This window comes from Cibotium barometz, chromosome 5 (genome assembly GCF_041138505.1).
Source record: "Cibotium barometz isolate CiBa-2024 chromosome 5, ASM4113850v1, whole genome shotgun sequence".
NCBI classification, from domain to species: Eukaryota; Viridiplantae; Streptophyta; class Polypodiopsida; order Cyatheales; family Cibotiaceae; genus Cibotium; species Cibotium barometz.
Genome location: NC_141050.1, coordinates 55901123 through 55919667, shown reverse-complemented (window position 1 = coordinate 55919667; position 18545 = coordinate 55901123). Strand labels below are relative to the sequence as shown.

General features: G+C 44.2%; 1 protein-coding gene across 1 annotated transcript in view; it reads right to left on the bottom strand.

Annotated features, from left to right (window-relative positions):
• The window catches only part of LOC147638667 (uncharacterized), a 61297-nt gene that overhangs the window by 24207 nt on the left and 18545 nt on the right, over positions 1-18545 (bottom strand). The gene's annotated exons all lie outside the window — the stretch shown is intronic.

Genomic DNA, 18545 nt, shown 5'->3' with positions numbered 1-18545 from the left:
CTATTAGAATAAAATCTGTCTCGGTCTTGAGCACTTCTAATAGATTCCTTCGCAACTTGTAGCATTTCTTGCATATCTTGCAAAAAATTACGTGCTGCATCATGCTGAAGTCCTGAGAATCCCACTGTAACAAGTGATCTAGGTTGAAAACCATACATAAGCATGAAAGGACTAAAACCTGTACTCGTATGCTTAGTACTGTTATATGCAAATTCTAACATAGGAAGATAATCCTCCCATGAACTCTACCTTTTGGATACATATGCTTGAAGCATATCCTCCAAAATCTGATTCACTCTTTCAGTCTGGCCATCAGATTGAGGATGATCTGAGGAACTCAAATTCAAAGTTGTTTCCAACTTCTCAAAAACAAGTTTCCAAAAATCACTCGTAAACTTAGAGTCCCTATCACTAACTATGTCCTAGGGTAACCCGTACAGTCTAAATAATTGCTCAATAAACTGCCTTGCTAATTGCGTAGCTGTAATGGTCTTTCGGGTTGGTAAAAATCTAGCCATTTTTGTCAAGCGATCTACCACAACCAAATAGAATCGTGGCCTTAATGTGTTCTTGGCAATCCGGTAATAAAATCCATGGAAATACTTTCTCATTTATTACCTGGGATTTGCAAAGGATGCAACAACCCAACCTATCTAAAGCGTTCAGCTTTATTTGCTTGACAAACTTGACACTTGAGAACATAATCTTCTACATACCCTTTCATCTTTGGCCAATAAAAAGTGTGTTTTACTAACAATAATGTCCTGTGTACTCCAGGGTGTCCAGCAAAAGGGACGTCGTGACACTCCTTAAGAATCTTAGACCTAATGTCCGAAATCAATGGTACACAAATTTTGTCATTACGGAATAGTAAACCATTCCGAATCATCCACTGGCCTCCTGCAGCCTGAATGGTAGGCTGCTCAGTCATTTGAGTCTTGGTCAATCAATGAGCTCCCATCCTTGATCTTATGCCAAAATGGACCAAAATAACTATCAGTCCTGCAAAGCCCTCTCAATGACTGAAATAAATCAGTAGAAATCTCGATGAACGACAAAGTATTCACCTCTCTAATTCGACTAAGCGCATCTGCAACACTATTCATGGACCCTTTTCTATAACGAATCTCAAAATCAAAATCTTGCATTAATTCAGCCCATCGAGCTTTCCTTCCTCTCAAATCATCCGCATCACACACATACTTGATTGACTGATGATCAACCAATACCACAAACTTGGAGCCATATAAATAATGTCTCCAAACCTTGAGAGCGTAAATACTCCTTCTCAAGGGTTGGCCAACGAGATTGAGTGTCGTCTAGCTTTTTACTTTCAAAAGCAACAGGTCTACCATCTTGAAATAGAGCAACCCCGATGGCATAGTCACTGGCATCAGTTTCAAGAACATAAGACTGACTAGGATCGGTAAACGCTAAGATAGGTGCTTCCTTGACTTTATCTTTCAAAAGTCTGAAGGCCATATCCAGATCGTTATTCCAAGTGATAAGGCTGATTTGACTTACGTCCACGACCTTTCAACAAGTCGGTCATCGGTAGTGTGAGCTGAGAGTACTCCCGCACAGATTTTCGAAGAAAAACAACAAAACCGAGAAAAGAACGAAGTTGTTTTACTGTTCGCGGTATAGGTCAGGCCAGAACCTTCTGAACTCGGTCATAGTCAATGCTCAATCCATCTCTAGTGATTTTGTGTCCCAAGTAAATGATGTCTGTCATGAAAAACTCACATTTACTTAATTTAGCATATAGTCGATTCTATCTTAAAACAATCGTGAGGTGTCTAACGTGAAGACAATCGTGAGGTGTCTAACGTGATCCTCAAGAGTACGACTATATATCAAAATATCATCCAAGAACACAACCACAAATTTTTCCAAATGTTCACGAAAAAGATCGTTCATCATTTGCTGGAAAGTGGCTGGAGCATCGGTTAACCCAAAAGGTAATACGAGAAACTCGTAATGGCCATACCTAGTCTGAAAGGCGGTTCTTTCAACATGCCTTTCATGAATACGCATCTCGTGATAGCCAGTACATAAATCTATCTTCGTGAAATATTTCGCTCCTGCTAACCGGTCAATCAGGTCATCTCATCTAGGGAGAGGATAACAGTTTTTAATTGTCAGTTTGTTCAATCTCTTGTAATCTATACACATTCTCCAAGTGTTGTCCTTCTTTCTCCTAAGCAACAGCGGTGCACCTCAAGGTGATGTACTTGGACGGATCTGACCCATCCTCAAATAATCTTCGAGTTGTTTGGCCAACTCATCTTCCTCACCTTGGCTCATCCTGTAAGGTGGAATACTAACAGGGTGAGCACTAGGGATCAGGTCAATACGATGATCTACTGCTCTTTCAGGTGGTAAGCCTGTAGCAGTTCCTTAGGAAATACATCTTGAAACGAATCAAGTCTCTTCTGCAATTCTTTGCTTTCAAATACACTTAATTCATTGACATCCATAGAAGGTATGAGAAATGAAGAAAGTGGAATCAATACACAATGGAAAGCAGTATACAAAGAAGAATCCATTATATTACCAAAATCAACTGTATTTACAAGAGGTCCCTGAGAGAGATGTATACAATCACCTAAGATACTATACTGGGTGTTCCTATGTTCAAAAGAAAAAATATGACTAGACTAATCTATCTGGACTTGAAGAGTCTTAAACCACTCAATTCCTAATAACAAGTCTACATGTTCTAGGTGCATAATATAGCATTCTAGAGTATCTTTGTAGTCCTGAATCCGGATCGGTAGCGTCTCCACCTTTCGATCCCATACTTGCCAATCCGCAAATAGGCGTACCTCACAGGTATGATCATTCTTCAAAGCCTTAAGGAGACGTTTCTTCTTCGCTAGTGTCGAAGTTGAATTCTTCGAAGGTTGGTCCGAAGACTTTCCTTCAGTCGTGCTAGCCATTTGTACGGAGAACTTCCTTTTGTGCTTGTTCCCCTGCTTGGTAATGGGTTTAGACTTGGAAGAGACCATTGTATCATCATAGATATGAGCGAAATGAATGGCTTCGTCCAAAGTTTTGCATTTGTTGTTTTTAACCTGTAAACCGTATGAGTAGGATAAACCGGCTACGAAGAAACCCAAAAGAGTTGTGGAATCCATCTTCGTAGCTTTCATCTGTAAGTCCCTAAATTTCTGGAGATAGACTTCATAAGTGAGGTTCTGTGAGGTCATGGTCAAAGTAGTAAACGGGCAACAACATCATAGTCATCCTCTTTCTTGAAGACGTCTTCGAACTGTGCCCAAGTCGTTGGTTTAGGATTGAGTTCCTTCCACCAAAGCAAAGCTTTGCCTGAGAGGAAACCTAATGCTAATTGCATCTTTTTCCCATAGTCATATGGATGGAACTGAAAATGGACTTGCCACTTATGTAGCCAAGTGTCCACTATCTCCTTGGTACGCTGCTTTTGCTCGCCCCCAAACTATTTCGGAGTAATATTGGGACCTAAAGCAGATGCCAAGGTATCCATACCCGAAAGAGTAGATAGAGTAGTGGTCAACAAAGAGATGGAGTTCTGTAAAGTCTGCATCTGCGCGGCGATTTGTGCTTGACGTTTCGAGGAAAAAGCTTCGAGAGCAACTTTAAACTCTTGGAAATCTGATTTTGAAACACAATCATCGAAAAGATCGGCATCGGTGGCTTCCGTAGCCGGCAGGCAGGTCTTCACGTTCGAGAAAGGGCTCCAACTCGGACTCTTGGGTCGACATCTTGAAAAGGGCAAGGTGAGAGAAAAAGTTGATCTTGCACAAATAAGAGTGCTAGATAACTTAAGAGCTTGAGAGCTTGAGAACCTGAGAGATGTGTGGTAAGAAGCCCGCTTAAGAGAAATATATAGGCTTCCCCAAAAGCTAACTTTAGCTTTTGCTTTTGTGTTTTCTTTTTTTTGGTAATATATATATATATATATATATATATTCTCTACTTTTCTTATTTTATTTTTTAAAAAAACTTGCAAGGCAAAACTTGGATTTTTAAAACTCCTTTCACTAAGTGTGGGTTAAAAAAAAAAAACTTAGGCGCATATAAAAACACTGAAAGCAGGCGATTGTTTTTTTTTTTACAAAAGCTTTAAAAAAACGACTTGTTGACTGCTTTTTTTTGCTAATTTCTACGCCACCTGATTGCCTGCCGATGTGCGCCGCCTGCTTACGTACGCCTGTATAACTGCCGCTTGCGCATGAATCTGGGCCACCTGTACTTGGCTAGCGCCTGCGCGTATGTACCTGGCTGTAACCGCCTGCTTGGCATACCTGGCCGCATGCACATCCACTTAGGCGCCTGTGCTTGCCTGCGCTTGGTGTTGCCGCTTGTGTATCCAACCGGCCTGCGCAAAAGCAATCTGTTGCCTGCGTACAAAAGTAGTCGCCTGCTTACGCCTGCACACACTTGGCCGACCTGGGCGTACATATGGCCACCTACCCTGGTTGCGTGTACCAGTCCACCAGCGACTCGAGACTGCTGCCGGCCTCGGCTGCATGAAGCAAGTGCATGTCTGCACTAGATCCAGGCTCCTAACCATAGAGCTCTCACAAAGACACGCGAGACTCTATATGACTAATGACTAACCTTGGCCACCCTTTGTTGATGCTCCTAGATAATGATGAGAAAAACGCTGAAGTATGAGGCCCTGAATTCTGCAATCGCTTATACTCCTTGTGCTGAAGGCTCCAAGCGATGAGGACTTCTATACTGATTATGATCCGAATGAATAAATGGATGATATGCTCAGCTATTTATATGGACAAGGGGTGCTGGTCAGCTGGCTACACAGCTGGCCAACTGCCCTTGTCCAGGCCAAAATATATATATGATGTAAAAATGCCCAATAAATGCTGTAAAATATGGGAATAATAATAGATAAATTTTGATGGCTGCTAGATGATATCTGAAGGCTTCTGCAATGGTCTAGATGGCCTACATGCATATGGGATGAATGCTATGCATAAATGCACACATGTCCTGCTGCAAACTCTAAGGCTTCTACTAACTCTACATGCATGAATGCATTTCTTCAAGTCGGTTAAGAGACTTGGACTGATTGACTAATTGTCTACGGCTGAGAATAACCTACGTAGCTCGTGCCTGACTTATCTTGGACTAAGGATTACAATGGGGTCACGGCGTACAACAATTATCATCCTAAAAGGTACTAATAATGTACAATGTTGCACTGATGATGATGAACCATCTTATCACCATGCACTATGAAACCGATCCCGACAAGTGGGAAAGACTCCGCTGGACACCCACACGCTTAATAGCACAACTTTAAAATCACAAATTTGAAATGGACAACTTTAAAACAACTTGAATTTAAATGAACAGAAATGGAAAGATGGACACCAGCACTGGGGCCGGAACGGGCCGACCCCCCCCTCAATATATGATATATTTATTGGGAGTATTTAATGAATACAATGCTCCATGGGTTATGAGAACCAGATAATGTCCATGTACATATGAAAACAGTACCAAACAAGTAGGCTCGAATTTCGATGTAGAGAACTCGAAGCAGAACGACCACTAGTGTGGTCCAATCTCTGCGGTCCTGTGCTTTCACTGGACTCCGCGGAGAGCGCCTCACTGGTGTTCCGAGACCACGCACAAACAGGCGCTCTCGTACTAACGCCTGGCTCTCCCGATCTCAGCACCTTTGGACCGAGGTTCGCCAATACAACTTGGACAACCCGGCACCGAACGGGTGTTGCCGTAGAAGGATGAATCCTTTCTCAGATTTAAACATAAAATGCTTTACTCAAATCTGAAAATCACTTACTTGTAGATGGTTGATAGAAAACCCATACTCGAAGTATGAAGAAGATGAAACCACTCTTGATGAAGAAGCAGTTGCCTCGTGGTGAACCACCAAGACAAGCATCACCTCGAAAGACCACAGCCGCCTGCTGTGTTAGAATGAGCACCACTTACTGGTGGTGGATAATGTCCAGCCTTCAAGTATGCTGCCGCCTGTGGGGAGGTAGTTGCAGCCAGCCTGTAGAGGGGCAGGTGCAGCCGGCAGCAGAGGGTATGGCCTGTTGGAGGAGTCGCCTGTAGAGGTGGAGAGAGAAGGCAGCCGCCTGCAGCAGCAAGCTCAGTAGCCTGTAGAGGGGCAGGTGCAGCAGCGGCAGCCAGAGTGTAGGCAGTCGCCTGTAGGAGCAGAGGCAGCACACAGTAGTCAGGAACAGCCGCCTCTGTGCTGCTGTAGCAATCTGTTGGAAAACAGGCGCAGCCCTCTTGTAGTAAAATCAGCCGGCTGTAGAGAGACAGGCGCAGCCAGCACAGCAGTGGGTGCTGCAGTCGTACAAGGAAGGCAGCCAGCCGCTTGGGAAAAACCAGCGAAGAGAAGATGGTTGCCGATTTCTCCACGCAAGTTGGTGGTAACGACGGGTGATGAACAAAAACAAGAAGCGATGGATCTTTTACGCTTGAAGGAGGGAGTCTTTTTAATAAAATTTAATGTGGAGATAACCTTAGTGTTGTCCACGCTTGCATGTGGGGGATTAGTGGGGGTAGGTGACCATGCCCACCCCCACACTCACTTAAAAGTGAGGCTCCCCACCTTGGCCCCAAAGTGGGTGCCCACTTTTAAATAAGTGTGAACCCCTAACCTTATAAATCAAAGGGTTAGAATTTAAAACATTAAAACAACATGTACCATATACTTACCACCTGTTCACATGCACTGAAACTCGTCAGAATACAGGGCAGACTTCACGACTCACTGGCAGGCGTCCCCGCTCAGTAAGTAACACGTCAGGCAGGCAAACACACAAATACATGTCATGCGAAAACAGTTTCAAACATGCAAAATATGTGTGCATGTGCAAAAAGTAACATGGACATATCTCCCGTTCATGGAACATGTACAAAATATCTGTCGGCACAAAACTGGCACAACATAAAACATAAAAACCTGGTCTTCCTATGGAGTGACAGTCCCATAGGTAAGACACAGTTCCAGGCACGAGTTTCCCTAGGTGTGACAGTCCCATAGGTAAAACACGGCACGAATACTGGCTCTTCCATGGCGTGACAGTCCCATGGATCGAACACAGTCCAGGTCATACACGGGTGGCACTGGTCTGGCTCCCGTCCATACGACACCATCCTGCTAACACACGGGTGGCACCAGTCTGGCTCCCGTCCATGTCAGCAAAATACTGGCCTCTTCACATGAGACACCGGCCTGGCCTCAAGTGAACGAGACGCAAAAAGTAGGAATGGACCAAATGGTCGGCCAATTGGTGACATCTCCCCGGGCTTCTAAAGAGTTGACCTCAACTTAAAAGCCTCAAGATATGCCTGCAACAATTGCGGATAATCTGCAAAATAATCCTCATTTACCCATTTGGCATCAATAGGCAAATAATTCTTAAACTTCACAAGGTATCTCCTGGAAAGCTTTCCTGCAGGTAGCTTTCTCTCCTTGTGAAAAACGATCTGTTCTGGCTGGAGGATCTCCTCAAGCTCTTCAATCTCTGGCGGATCTTCTGTGACAGGCTCATCAGGATCTGGCCCCACATATTTCCGAAATAGACTCACATGAAAAGCATTGTGAATCTTCTAATGACTAGGTAGAGCAAGTCTGTAGGACACTTCATTGATCTTGTGAATCACCTTGAAGGGTCCATAATAGCGAGGAGAAAGCTTAGGATATGATCCTTCTCGTCCTGGCCTCTTCCGAAGCCTAGCCTTCTCAAATTTCAGCAATACCCAATCACCTTCTTTGACTTCCATGTCCCTTCTATGCTTGTCAGCAGCCTTTTTATGCTTATCCTGAGATCTTGCAATGGCTGTCCGCACCTGACCAAAGGCAACATCCAAATCACGAACATATTCATCAGCTGCAAAAATCTCATCCTTTGTTCGAAGGATGGGTGGCAAGACCACTCTGCCATAAATAATCTCAAACGGAGCCTTTCCTGTGGAAGCATGGATCGTATTGTTGTAGGCAAACTCAACAAGTGGAAGATACTTCTCCCATGCACTCTTTTGATCTGCCACATAACACTTCAACAAATCCAACACAGCTGAATTTGCAGCTTCACTTTGGCCATCCGTTTAGGGATGATAAGCTGATGAAAACTCAAGCTTAGTACCCATATTATCAAACAAAGCCCTCCAAAATAGGCTTGTAGTCCTGGGATCTCTATCCCCAACAATGGATTTAGGCATACCATGATGCTTGAAAATATTAGCAAGAAAAAGCTTTACCATATGATCAGCTTTGATGGTTTTCTTGACGGGCAAGAAGTGAGCTTGCTTGCTAAACCTGTCCACAATAGTCCAAATAGCATCATTCCCATGCTGGGATCTAGGCAAATCCATAATAAAATCCATCGTGATACTTTCCCAAGGTTGCGAGGGAATAGGCAATGGCTGAAGCAAACCTGGAGGCTTTTGCCTATCAAATTTCACCTTTTGGCAAGTGATACATGCACGCACATAAGCCTCAATGTCTTTACGCATGCTTGGCCAAAAGAAATACCTCTGAATCATGCGAGTAGTAGGCATAATACCTCTATGACCAGCATAAGGTGGAGCGTGACATTCGTCCATAACCTTTGGACGCAAATCCTTCACCACACATAGGCAATTATCCTTCATGAGATAACCCTCATTGATTACATAAGAGGCATGTGAATGACCAGACATCAAATCAATCCATATATGGCAAAAATCAGCATCCAAATGATACAAATCTCTCATAGCAGATAGATCTCCATGAGAGGCCACTGAGACTGCAGCAATATAAGGCCTCCTAGATAGTGCATCGGCCACCACATTTTTCTTTCCTGGGGTATGCACAATCTGAAAATGAAACATGGAAAGAAAATTTGCCATTCTCATCTGCTTCTCTGAAAGCTTAGTTTGAGATAGAAAGTATCTCAAGCTTTGATGATCTGTCTTGACCACAAATTTAGCCCCAAGAAGGTAGTGTTTCCAAATCTTTAAGGTGTGAATTACAGCCAAGAGCTCTTTCTCATAGATATCGATATGAAGCTCAGCATCATGCAAACGACGGCTCTCGTATGCAACTGCATGCCCTTCTTGATTTAGGACAGCTCCTATGCAATCACCACAAGCATCACATTCAACCACGAATGACTTGTGCAAGTCAGGAACAATCAATACTGGACCACATATGATCGCATTCTTGAGCTGCAAGAAAGCATCCTGTTCGTTTGAAGTCCATTTGAAAACAGTTTTCTTCTTCGTGAGATCATGTAGAGGAGTGGCAATCATAGCAAAATGCCTTATGAAACGCCTGTAGTACGAACATAATCCGAGAAAACTACGTACTTGATGTACGTTTTGCAATTCGGGCCAATTCCGAATAGTCTCTATCTTTGCAGGATCCATTGTAACTCCATCTTTGGATACAATATGTCCCAGATAATGAATCTCTGAAAGGAAAAACTCACTTTTCTTGGCATTGACGAAAAGTTTGTGCTTCCGCAACTCTTCGAACACTGTGACCAAATGAATTCTGTGTTCCTGCTCATTCTTGGAGAAAACCAAGATATCATCAAAGAAGACTCCTGTAAACTTGCGATGGGGTCGGAATATCCTATCCATCATACGATTAAAAGTAGCAGGAGCATTGGTGAGACCAAAAGGCATTACCAAGAATTCATATAATCCGAAGGCTGTCCTGAATGCAGTCTTATGGACATCTTGTGGCACCACGCGTATCTGGTGATAACCACTCTTCAAATCAAGTCTGCTAAAGCAAGCTGAACCATCAAGCTTATCCAAGATATCATCAATACGTGGAATAGGAAATCTGTTCTTGATGGTAAGCTTGTTCAAAGCTCTATAGTCCACACACATACGGAATGATCCGTCCTTCTTTTGAACAAGAAGCACAGGAGAGCAGTAAGGTGAGGAACTGGGCTGAACCAAACCTTTCTCTAAAAGCTCGTTTACCTGCTTCATAATTTCTTCTTGTTGTGCGGCACTCACTCGGTATGCGGGTTTGTTAGGTGGAGAACTACCTGGCACAAGATCTATGCGGTGATCTTCGGGCCTTTGGGGAGGTAATTCTCCTGGCAACGAGTCAGCAAAACAGTCTTTGAATGCATTAAGAAAATTCAGCCTATCATTAGACATAACATCCACATTTTGTTGATTTGGCACAAAACTAACACGCACAAAAACCAAGTACGCTGAAAGACTCTTTTTCATTGCTTTATTAATTTGGATGTGTGATACAACTGGGATAGAATCCCCTTCTTTGCCAGCATCAATAAAGTGCATGCGGCCTTTATGCATAAAAGAAATCATATTGGACTTGTAGTCTTTGCGGGGCTCAAGCCTATGGTGCCATGGCTTGCCCAACAATACATCACATCCATTTAGAGGAGCAACTAAGAAATGCTCATTATCAAGATAGCCCTGTATATGGATACGCAACTTCCCAATCAAAGGGGTAACCTGCACCTCTTTACCAATAAATGCAGCTTCGGCTTCAATCTGAGGTCCCATGTTTTCAACCTCAATTCCCAATGCAGCTGCCATTTGCATAGAGATGAAATTGTCAGTTGCACAGTCATCAAACATGAATAGTGCGGGCTGATCCTTGATTTGCCCCCAAGCCTTGCAAACCATACGCTCTTTTGCATCATGACCTGTATTACCTTGCACATCAGGAACTGCATGAACATTTGCTTTGGTGTGCTTGTCCTCGTGCTTTGGTTTGCGATCTGGGCATTGCCGAAACATGTGGTCTTTGCTACCACAAGAAAAGCATTTTCCATCCTTAGCATATTGCTCTCTTTGCTCCGGGGTTAGTCCAAATTTGTTCTTCCTTGGGCCCTGTTCTTTTGATGTGTTATTTTCAGCTTTACCACCCTTGTAAGGCTCCCGGAAGTTCTTTTTAGGTGGCTGTCCACCCTTTTGCTGATTTGGGGCAGCCTTGTCCTTCGCCTTGGAACCTCCTTGATCCTGCTTGATCTTGAGCACCAATTGCTCCGTAGCAAGAGCAGAAGCTGTGAGTTGTTGCAACGTATGTTTTGGGTGCAATTCAATACCCGATCTATAAGCAGGTTGCAATCCAGAACGAAACTTCCTCTTTCTTTCATCTTCTGTGATTAGCATGAAGGGAGTCACTTCCAGCAACACTTTCCAAAATTTGTTAACATACTGTTGCACACTCTCATTATCTTTTTGTTCCAGCCTGTCCCACTTTTGAGTGAGAGTTTGCTCCGCGTTGGGTGGCAAGAACTGAGCATAAAATCTATCTTTGAATTCCTTCCAAGTAGAGATGGGATCCTTGGTGATCTTTTCGGTGATCCACCAATGGGCAGCAGTGTCTTTCAGAAACATGCTAGCATGGCGCACCTTCGACTTTTCTGTAAAGTCCTCATCGCTAAAAGCAATGTCGAACTGTGCCACAAACGCTAACACCTTAGAAGCATCATGTTCACCATGAAAGACATCAAATTTGACAGATTTATCACCTGCTTTGAACTCCTTGAGCTTCCTGGCATGAGGCTCATGGTCCTCTCTTTTTCTTTTCCCCTTATCCAACGGGGTAGCCCTGTCTGCATGGGCTCCATGGGCCGTCATAGAAGCTTCATGGGGCACGGTGGCATGTGCTCCACGAACTCGAAGCTCAGATGCATGTGACTTACCTGCATATGGCATAGTCTCTCCATGAGACAACTCAGAAGGCAAAATTTTTCTGGAAGCAGACCTGTCACCATGAGATACATATCTTGCATGCATGTGACTTTCGTGCCCTCCATGAGCACTGGCATACATAAATCTGTCAGGCTTAGTGCCTTGGGGAGAGGATGCATGACGAGAGGTGACAGTCACCTCTTCCTTTTGCATAAAAGATTTTAGCCTCTGGGATGCGGGATCTCCATGCTTCAAACGAGGTGGATTTCTGAAAATCAGCTCTCCGTCATCCCCCTCTTTGATATCACCTTTGCGAAGGAGATAGGCAAGTGCCAACTCCCTTGGTTTCTTGCCCACTTCACGAGCCATTGACTCAAAGGTTACATCAACCATAGCATCAGCCTTCCTGGCTTCAATAGCACTTTGCAGACGAGGATCTTCATGCAAAAACTTCAATTCTTGCTCTTGAGCCTGCAAAAGTTTTCTCATATGTTCCATTTCAGCTCTCATAACATCAGGGTCTTGTTCAAGCATAACTGTCTTTCCTGGAGACAGTTGACCTTTGGATTCACTATCCATAACCCTTTCAAGGGGCTTGTGCCTACCACGCAGGGCATCAGACCCACGAGAAGCACTAGATGGACCCCTCGAATTTGGTACTTCCAAAGGGTTGCCTTGGCTGTCCATTGTGTTCAAAGTTTGCTAAAAGCGGGATGTCCAGTACACAGGTTCGTTTCCCCACTAGGAAGAGGGAAACAACCGTGCTCTGATACCAATGAAACCGATCCCGACAAGTGGGAAAGACTCCGCTGGACACCCACACGCTTAATAGCACAACTTTAAAATCACAAATTTGAAATGGACAACTTTAAAACAACTTGAATTTAAATGAACAGAAATGGAAAGATGGACACCAGCACTGGGGCCGGAACGGGCCGACCCCCCCCTCAATATATGATATATTTATTGGGAGTATTTAATGAATACAATGCTCCATGGGTTATGAGAACCAGATAATGTCCATGTACATATGAAAACAGTACCAAACAAGTAGGCTCGAATTTCGATGTAGAGAACTCGAAGCAGAACGACCACTAGTGTGGTCCAATCTCTGCGGTCCTGTGCTTTCACTGGACTCCGCGGAGAGCGCCTCACTGGTGTTCCGAGACCACGCACAAACAGGCGCTCTCGTACTAACGCCTGGCTCTCCCGATCTCAGCACCTTTGGACCGAGGTTCGCCAATACAACTTGGACAACCCGGCACCGAACGGGTGTTGCCGTAGAAGGATGAATCCTTTCTCAGATTTAAACATAAAATGCTTTACTCAAATCTGAAAATCACTTACTTGTAGATGGTTGATAGAAAACCCATACTCGAAGTATGAAGAAGATGAAACCACTCTTGATGAAGAAGCAGTTGCCTCGTGGTGAACCACCAAGACAAGCATCACCTCGAAAGACCACAGCCGCCTGCTGTGTTAGAATGAGCACCACTTACTGGTGGTGGATAATGTCCAGCCTTCAAGTATGCTGCCGCCTGTGGGGAGGTAGTTGCAGCCAGCCTGTAGAGGGGCAGGCGCAGCCGGCAGCAGAGGGTATGGCCTGTTGGAGGAGTCGCCTGTAGAGGTGGAGAGAGAAGGCAGCCGCCTGCAGCAGCAAGCTCAGTAGCCTGTAGAGGGGCAGGTGCAGCAGCGGCAGCCAGAGTGTAGGCAGTCGCCTGTAGGAGCAGAGGCAGCACACAGTAGTCAGGAACAGCCGCCTCTGTGCTGCTGTAGCAATCTGTTGGAAAACAGGCGCAGCCCTCTTGTAGTAAAATCAGCCGGCTGTAGAGAGACAGGCGCAGCCAGCACAGCAGTGGGTACTGCAGTCGTACAAGGAAGGCAGCCAGCCGCTTGGGAAAAACCAGCGAAGAGAAGATGGTTGCCGATTTCTCCACGCAAGTTGGTGGTAACGACGGGTGATGAACAAAAACAAGAAGCGATGGATCTTTTACGCTTGAAGGAGGGAGTCTTTTTAATAAAATTTAATGTGGAGATAACCTTAGTGTTGTCCACGCTTGCATGTGGGGGATTAGTGGGGGTAGGTGACCATGCCCACCCCCACACTCACTTAAAAGTGAGGCTCCCCACCTTGGCCCCAAAGTGGGTGCCCACTTTTAAATAAGTGTGAACCCCTAACCTTATAAATCAAAGGGTTAGAATTTAAAACATTAAAACAACATGTACCATATACTTACCACCTGTTCACATGCACTGAAACTCGTCAGAATACAGGGCAGACTTCACGACTCACTGGCAGGCGTCCCCGCTCAGTAAGTAACACGTCAGGCAGGCAAACACACAAATACATGTCATGCGAAAACAGTTTCAAACATGCAAAATATGTGTGCATGTGCAAAAAGTAACATGGACATATCTCCCGTTCATGGAACATGTACAAAATATCTGTCGGCACAAAACTGGCACGACATAAAACATAAAAACCTGGTCTTCCTATGGAGTGACAGTCCCATAGGTAAGACACAGTTCCAGGCACGAGTTTCCCTAGGTGTGACAGTCCCATAGGTAAAACACGGCACGAATACTGGCTCTTCCATGGCGTGACAGTCCCATGGATCGAACACAGTCCAGGTCATACACGGGTGGCACTGGTCTGGCTCCCGTCCATACGACACCATCCTGCTAACACACGGTGGCACCAGTCTGGCTCCCGTCCATGTCAGCAAAATACTGGCCTCTTCACATGAGACACCGGCCTGGCCTCAAGTGAACGAGACGCAAAAAGTAGGAATGGACCAAATGGTCGGCCAATTGGTGACATCCCCCCGGGCTTCTAAAGAGTTGACCTCAACTTAAAAGCCTCAAGATATGCCTGCAACAATTGCGGATAATCTGCAAAATAATCCTCATTTACCCATTTGGCATCAATAGGCAAATAATTCTTAAACTTCACAAGGTATCTCCTGGAAAGCTTTCCTGCAGGTAGCTTTCTCTCCTTGTGAAAAACGATCTGTTCTGGCTGGAGGATCTCCTCAAGCTCTTCAATCTCTGGCGGATCTTCTGTGACAGGCTCATCAGGATCTGGCCCCACATATTTCCGAAATAGACTCACATGAAAAGCATTGTGAATCTTCCAATGACTAGGTAGAGCAAGTCTGTAGGACACTTCATTGATCTTGTGAATCACCTTGAAGGGTCCATAATAGCGAGGAGAAAGCTTAGGATATGATCCTTCTCGTCCTGGCCTCTTCCGAAGCCTAGTCTTCTCAAATTTCAGCAATACCCAATCACCTTCTTTGACTTCCATGTCCCTTCTATGCTTGTCAGCAGCCTTTTTATGCTTATCCTGAGATCTTGCAATGGCTGTCCGCACCTGACCAAAGGCAACATCCAAATCACGAACATATTCATCAGCTGCAAAAATCTCATCCTTTGTTCGAAGGATGGGTGGCAAGACCACTCTGCCATAAATAATCTCAAACGGAGCCTTTCCTGTGGAAGCATGGATCGTATTGTTGTAGGCAAACTCAACAAGTGGAAGATACTTCTCCCATGCACTCTTTTGATCTGCCACATAACACTTCAACAAATCCAACACAGCTGAATTTGCAGCTTCACTTTGGCCATCCGTTTGGGGATGATAAGCTGATGAAAACTCAAGCTTAGTACCCATATTATCAAACAAAGCCCTCCAAAATAGGCTTGTAGTCCTGGGATCTCTATCCCCAACAATGGATTTAGGCATACCATGATGCTTGAAAATATTAGCAAGAAAAAGCTTTACCATATGATCAGCTTTGATGGTTTTCTTGACGGGCAAGAAGTGAGCTTGCTTGCTAAACCTGTCCACAATAGTCCAAATAGCATCATTCCCATGCTGGGATCTAGGCAAATCCATAATAAAATCCATCGTGATACTTTCCCAAGGTTGCGAGGGAATAGGCAATGGCTGAAGCAAACCTGGAGGCTTTTGCCTATCAAATTTCACCTTTTGGCAAGTGATACATGCACGCACATAAGCCTCAATGTCTTTACGCATGCTTGGCCAAAAGAAATACCTCTGAATCATGCGAGTAGTAGGCATAATACCTCTATGACCAGCATAAGGTGGAGCGTGACATTCGTCCATAACCTTTGGACGCAAATCCTTCACCACACATAGGCAATTATCCTTCATGAGATAACCCTCATTGATTACATAAGAGGCATGTGAATGACCAGCCATCAAATCAATCCATATATGGCAAAAATCAGCATCCAAATGATACAAATCTCTCATAGCAGATAGATCTCCATGAGAGGCCACTGAGACTGCAGCAATATAAGGCCTCCTAGATAGTGCATCGGCCACCACATTTTTCTTTCCTGGGATATGCACAATCTGAAAATGAAACATGGAAAGAAAATTTGCCATTCTCATCTGCTTCTCTGAAAGCTTAGTTTGAGATAGAAAGTATCTCAAGCTTTGATGATCTGTCTTGACCACAAATTCAGCCCCAAGAAGGTAGTGTTTCCAAATCTTTAAGGCGTGAATTACAGCCAAGAGCTCTTTCTCATAGATATCGATATGAAGCTCAGCATCATGCAAACGACGGCTCTCGTATGCAACTGCATGCCCTTCTTGATTTAGGACAGCTCCTATGCAATCACCACAAGCATCACATTCAACCACGAATGACTTGTGCAAGTCAGGAACAATCAATACTGGACCACATATGATCGCATTCTTGAGCTGCAAGAAAGCATCCTGTTCGTTTGAAGTCCATTTGAAAACAGTTTTCTTCTTCGTGAGATCATGTAGAGGAGTGGCAATCATAGCAAAATGCCTTATGAAACGCCTGTAGTATGAACATAATCCGAGAAAACTACGTACTTGATGTACGTTTTGCAATTCGGGCCAATTCCGAATAGTCTCTATCTTTGCAGGATCCATTGTAACTCCATCTTTGGATACAATATGTCCCAGATAATGAATCTCTGAAAGGAAAAACTCACTTTTCTTGGCATTGACGAAAAGTTTGTGCTTCCGCAACTCTTCGAACACTGTGACCAAATGAATTCTGTGTTCCTGCTCATTCTTGGAGAAAACCAAGATATCATCAAAGAAGACTCCTGTAAACTTGCGATGGGGTCGGAATATCCTATCCATCATACGATTAAAAGTAGCAGGAGCATTGGTGAGACCAAAAGGCATTACCAAGAATTCATATAATCCGAAGGCTGTCCTGAATGCAGTCTTATGGACATCTTGTGGCACCACGCGTATCTGGTGATAACCACTTTTCAAATCAAGTCTGCTAAAGCAAGCTGAACCATCAAGCTTATCCAAGATATCATCAATACGTGGAATAGGAAATCTGTTCTTGATGGTAAGCTTGTTCAAAGCTCTATAGTCCACACACATACGGAATGATCCGTCCTTCTTTTGAACAAGAAGCACAGGAGAGCAGTAAGGTGAGGAACTGGGCTGAACCAAACCTTTCTCTAAAAGCTCGTTTACCTGCTTCATAATTTCTTCTTGTTGTGCGGCACTCACTCGGTATGCGGGTTTGTTAGGTGGAGAACTACCTGGCACAAGATCTATGCGGTGATCTTCGGGCCTTTGGGGAGGTAATTCTCCTGGCAACGAGTCAGCAAAACAGTCTTTGAATGCATTAAGAAAATTCAGCCTATCATTAGACATAACATCCACATTTTGTTGATTTGGCACAAAACTAACACGCACAAAAACCAAGTACGCTGAAAGACTCTTTTTCATTGCTTTATTAATTTGGATGTGTGATACAACTGGGATAGAATCCCCTTCTTTGCCAGCATCAATAAAGTGCATGCGGCCTTTATGCATAAAAGAAATCATATTGGACTTGTAGTCTTTGCGGGGCTCAAGCCTATGGTGCCATGGCTTGCCCAACAATACATCACTGAAGACCTAAACAGGGTTAGGGTTAGGGTTTACAGAAAGAAAACAAGCATAGAAAACCAGCAGGGAGTGAACACGACTGATGTAGATATCTCAATCATAGAAAAATGTGAAGTACAAGCCACATGATAGTGACCCCTAAAGGATAAGTGTTCACATGACCGGCCATAAATGTGCCGGGTGGACCAAAACACTTATAAACTGCATATAAGTGAAAATGAACTAAACTGGGGGAAAAAACCTCCACTAACTGAAGTAAAAAGTGCCCCAGTAACCTACTGATGATCACTAGCACTCCTCTGGGTGCATACACAGCATAAAACCCAACAAACCCCCCTGGAGTGATATGTGATCACTGTACATCATCCACCAAAAGGAAACAAATTCAAAGCATTGCGGAATGCTTCAAATTTCGGACGTGGTAATGCCTTGGTGAAGATGTCTGCCACATTCTGATCTGTAGGACAGTAGATCAGACTGATATCTCCTGCCTAGAGTCTCTCCCGAACAAAATGATAGTGAATCTCAATGTGTTTCGTGCGAGCATGAAACACAGGATTCCTGGCCACAGCAATGGCACTCTGACTATCAGTATAGATAGGTGTAGGCTCCTCCACTGAAATATCCATATCAGTCATAAGACGACGCAGCCAAACACACTCAACAGTAGTAGTGTAGGCTGCTCTGTACTCTGCCTCACAAGATGAAGTGGCCACCGTGGTCTGTTTCTTGCTTAGCCAAGAAATGCATGAAGCGCCAAGGAAGAAACAATTCCCACTAGTGGAATGTCTGGTATCAAAATCACCAGCCCAATCTGAATCACTGTAAGCATGTAACTGCATGTCACCCCCCTCAGGATAAAGCAACCCAAGTGACAAGGTACCCTGCAAATAACGGAATACACGCTTCACAGCTTGCCAATGTGACAACCGTGGGCTGTGCATGAATCTGCTCAACTGAG